Genomic DNA, 5,000 nt, shown 5'->3' with positions numbered 1-5,000 from the left:
ATATTTTATATTTTATGTTATTGCTCTGTTTACCACATTGAGCTCTCATACCCGGATTTCCTCTGGAATTATTCCATTATAACACTATATATATATATATATATATATATATATATATATATATATATATACATATATATATATATATATAAGAATCTCCGACCGGCTGTGATCGTGACTCCATTCACTGATAATTACGAATAGGATTGAAACACAAGTACCTGTAGACATTTAAAAATTATTACAGTAATTATCTATCTGTCTGTTTATCTGTCTGTCTCTCTCATTCTCTCTCTCTTTATATATATATATATATATATATATATATATATATATATATATATATATATATAAGTGAATGGCTGTGTGTGTGTGTGTACATTTCCCTTCGCACTAACTTTCAATTTTAAGCCTACAGATTCGAAATATGATATACATGGTACTGAGATTTGGGAAAATCGATGTGATTAGTTTTCGCGCAGAAATTTGACGATTAAGGGGTCAAAGTTCAGCGATTTGACTTTTCAGAACTCTACCAAACTCCTCCTACAATTTTGGGTCGAAGCACTTGAAATTTTCGATATTTTTTTTTGCTTAGCCTACACATAAAAACACCCGGGCAAGGTATTAAATGTTTATACATCACTTTGTAAAATTTATAAAAGTACACTTTGAAGATAAATAAATTTCAAATTGAATCTTGTACCTTTATTTTTAAAGCCTCTATTAAAAACATTTTGTTTAACAATTTCCATCCATTGTAATAGTAATGGGGCAATTCAAATATTTGCTCGATTCCGATATAATTACCGATTCCGATGCCGATTCTTTATAAATCTCTAATTATTCAACTATAAGATTTTTATTTCCTCGATTTTCGTAAAAACACATGTTAAATATACAGATATTTTCCAAAACGTCAAAATACACTTGTGGAAGATAATGTATCGATTTTAGTTTTACTATTATTTTTAAATCAATAAATATTTATTATTTTATCGTTATTACTAGCAATGGAAGCTATTACTTTAAACAAACTCAAATAAAAAAGACAATTTGAAAGAAGCGTTTTGCAATCGGAAAATAGTCATCAATTTTTTTCGATTTCGGTACCGATACCTCCACATCTTCTGATTATTCCGATTCCCAATTCCGATTTCGTTTAATCGTCACAACACTAATATATATTAGGAATGAGAGTTGTTTTTGCAATACGTTTTTGAATGAAGTTAGTCATATACGAAAGTGAATTTTTACCTAAATGCGAGTTGGGAATAATTTTCCCTGTAACCAATTTTGTACCTTCATATGGGAGCGGTATATATATATTGTTTTTAAAATGCAGTTATCCACTGACACGTGTCTTTGATAAGTCGTAGACGACGAAACACTTGACAGTGGATAATTATTTGTGTACAGAAAGTTGTTAGTTGAGACAGAATATAAGTACGCTCTTAAAATTTGGATTTTCCTTTTAATTGAGCACTCTGCTGGAATTCTTTTTCCAAAAAAACTAATCATATATATATATATATATATATATATATATATATATATATATATATATATATATATATATATATATAGCTTAATGTGTAAGAGTAAAATTTCAATTCCACAAAAGGAGACTTATCCCGATAATGCAAACTCAACAATGATTTTTGGAGCTTATACAATAGCCGCCATTTGCTGTTAAGGTCGCAACAATAAAAATTACAACTCTATAGAAAAGAGACACCCCACAAACCGTTAAAATAAATTACCACGCAGCAACAATACACCCCCAATTAAACCCTAATACATATGCCCCTTAATCTCAACACCATGTTAAAGACCATATACAATCTTATATATAATTCTATATATAAAAAGCTTCTCCTTATTATAATTATAGTGGGGTCAAGAAAAGGGTATTTATTTGTCCTCCACCGAGCAAATAAGGCGCAAGGCCGATTTTTAATATGAGGAGTGAAGGGGAAATAGGGACCAACTCCCCAGGGAGTAGGGGAGCTGGATAATGACAATTGGTATGAAGGGTTGCCCCTACATTGACCAAGGTCTTAGATGTGGGGTTGGTATTTATTTGCACCCCGACCGAACAAATTAGGCACAAGGCCGAATTTTAATGTGAGGAGTGAAGGGGAAATGGGGGCCAACTCTCCGGGGAGTAGAGGAGCTGGATAGTGACAATTGGAATGAATGGTTGCCCCTACATTGACCAAGGTTTTATAGGTGGGGCTCCCCCCACATATGGTCTTTGCTTGCAGTATCTGCCGGAACGGATACTACACTTTGATCTTTGCCAGAAGGCCAAGAAACGCAGTATTTATTTGCTTCCCCACCGAGCAAATTAGGCACAAGGCCGATTTTTAATGTGAGGAGTGAAGGGGGCATGTTGACCAATTCCCCGGGGCGTAGGGTAGCTGGATAGTAACAATTGGTATGAAGGCTTGCCCCTACATTGACCAAGGTCTTATATGTGGGGTTGCCCCAGATATGGTATTTGCTTGCAGTATATGCCGGACAGATGGTATTTATTTGCTCCCCCACCGAGCAAATTAGGCACAAGGCCGATTTTTAATGTGAGGAGTGAAGGGAGGGAGAAGGGGAAAAGGGGACCAGCTCCCGAGAGGTGGGAAATGGGAGCTGGTTAAAGGTCAGACATGTGGGGTTGCCCCCACATCTGGTCTTTGCTAGTCATAGCTAGTCATAGCCTGCAGTATCTGCCGGACAGATGGTATTTATTTGCTCCCCCACCGAGCAAATTAGGCACAAGGCCAATTTTTTATGTGAGGAGTGAAAGGAGGGGGAAGGGAAAAAGGGGACCAGCTCCCGAGAGGTGGGAAATGGGAGCTGGTTAATGGTCAGGCATGTGGGGTTGCCCCCACATCTGGTCTTTGCTAGTCATAGCTAGTCATAGCTTGCAGCATCTGCCGGAACAGATGGTATTTATTTTCTCCCCCACCGAGCAAATTAGGCACAAGGCCGATTTTTAATGTGTGGAGTGAAGGGACGGGGAAGGGGAAAAGAGGACCAGCTCCCGAGAGGTGGGAAATGGGAGCTGGTTAAAGGTCAAGCACGTGGGTTGCCCCCACATCTGGTCTTTGCTAGTCATAGCTAGTCATAGCTTGCAGTATCTGCCGGAACAGATGGTGTTTATTTGCTCCCCCACTGAGCAAATTAGGCACAAGGCCGTTTATAATGTGAGGTAAAAACCAGCTCCCCTAAAAGTAGGCAAAAAGGGGGCACTCTGGTTACCAAAAATAATAATTGTCCCAGTATAGAGGGTTTCCCCTCCATTGACTGGTACAAATTATCTTAAGTGCAGCATCTGCCGGAACAGATGGTATTTATTTGCTCCCCCACTGAGCAAATTAGGCACAAGGCCGTTTTTAATGTGAGGTAAAAACCAGCTCCCCTAAAAGTAGGCAAAAAGGGGGCACTCTGGTTACCAAAAATAATAATTGTCCCAGTATAGAGGGTTTCCCCTCCATTGACTGGTACAAATTATCTTAAGTGCAGCATCTGCCGGAACAGATGGTATTTATTTGCTCCCCCACCGAGCAAATTAGGCACAAGGCCGATTTTTAAAGTGAGGAATGAAGGGGAAATGGGGACCAACTCCCCGGGGAGTAGGGGAGCTAGATAGTGACAATTGGCACGAAGGGCCGCCCCCACATTGACCAAGGTCTTATATGTGGGGGAAACCCCACATATGGTCTTTGCTTGCAGCATCTGCCGGAACAGATGGTATTTATTTGCTCCCCCACTGAGCAAATTAGGCACAAGGCCGTTTTTAATGTGAGGTAAAAACCAGCTCCCCTAAAAGTAGGCAAAAAGGGGGCACTCTGGTTACCAAAAATAATAATTTTCCCAGTATAGAGGGCTTCCCCTCCATTGACTGGTACAAACCATCTTAAGTGCAGCATCTGCCGGAACAGATGGTGTTTATTTGCTTCCCCACTGAGCAAATTAGGCACAAGGCCGTTTTTAATGTGAGGTAAAAACCAGCTCCCCTAAAAGGGGTCACTCTGGTTACCAAAAATAATAATTGTCCCAGTATAGAGGGTTTCCCCTCCATTGACTGGTACAAATTATCTTAAGTGCAGCATCTGCCGGAACAGATACTACACTTTGATCTTGGCCAAAAGGTGAAGAAAAGCTTAAAAACATAAGAACAGCATCTATTAACAACATACCTTTGATCTTAACAAAAAGACCAAGCACAAAAGTGTTACAGACAGACCGACAGACCGACCGACCGACTGACCGACCAACCGACCGACGGAGTGACTTATAGAATCGCTTGCACGCGACTAATAATTTTAAAATAGCTGACAAGAAGTGGGTTCTTGAATTTCTATTTGCGCCAAATCTTGTGATTACGCCGAAGAAATAGTTGATATGTTTTCTTATGTAGCAAAATCTTTTGGAATCACAATAAACGCAAAAGAGACAAAGATCTAATTCAAAGCTAATCTCGAACATTTTGCAACTAGGAGTGATAATGTTTCTTTACAGTATGTCTTTAATCAATCTCTCCGAAAATGTTGACTGGTGAACTCTATTTGGAACAGATTAAATCGATTACTTTATCTAGGCAGTAGAATGAATGCATAGGCTTCCATAAAGGACGGGACATTAGAGAGAAATTAATAAACGTAGATTCACTAAACAAAACTTCTTTCGTAGAAGTGCACGCCTGTGGAACTCTCTTCCGTTAACCTGTTTCCCACCTGACTACCACTTAGATGTCTTCAAGTCCAACATAAACAAATTCCTGATAAACCATCCCCTTAAGTAAGACACTTTATCAGATCTCCATTACAAACGATTGCTACGATATTGTCTCATTGATTACTGCGCACGCAATAACCCTTATCCCCGAATCATCTCCGGAACTTGGTAAGTTGCGATTTCCATGTAAAAAAAAAAAAAAGAAGATTTCGATTATTGAATAAAAAGGGAGGGGGCCTCTTACAATTAATATTTCCGTTTAT

Source organism: Euprymna scolopes, chromosome 31, assembly GCF_053919585.1.
Source record: "Euprymna scolopes isolate OS-2025 chromosome 31, ASM5391958v1, whole genome shotgun sequence".
Classification (NCBI taxonomy): Eukaryota; Metazoa; Mollusca; class Cephalopoda; order Sepiida; family Sepiolidae; genus Euprymna; species Euprymna scolopes.
This window is presented reverse-complemented; position numbering follows the sequence as displayed.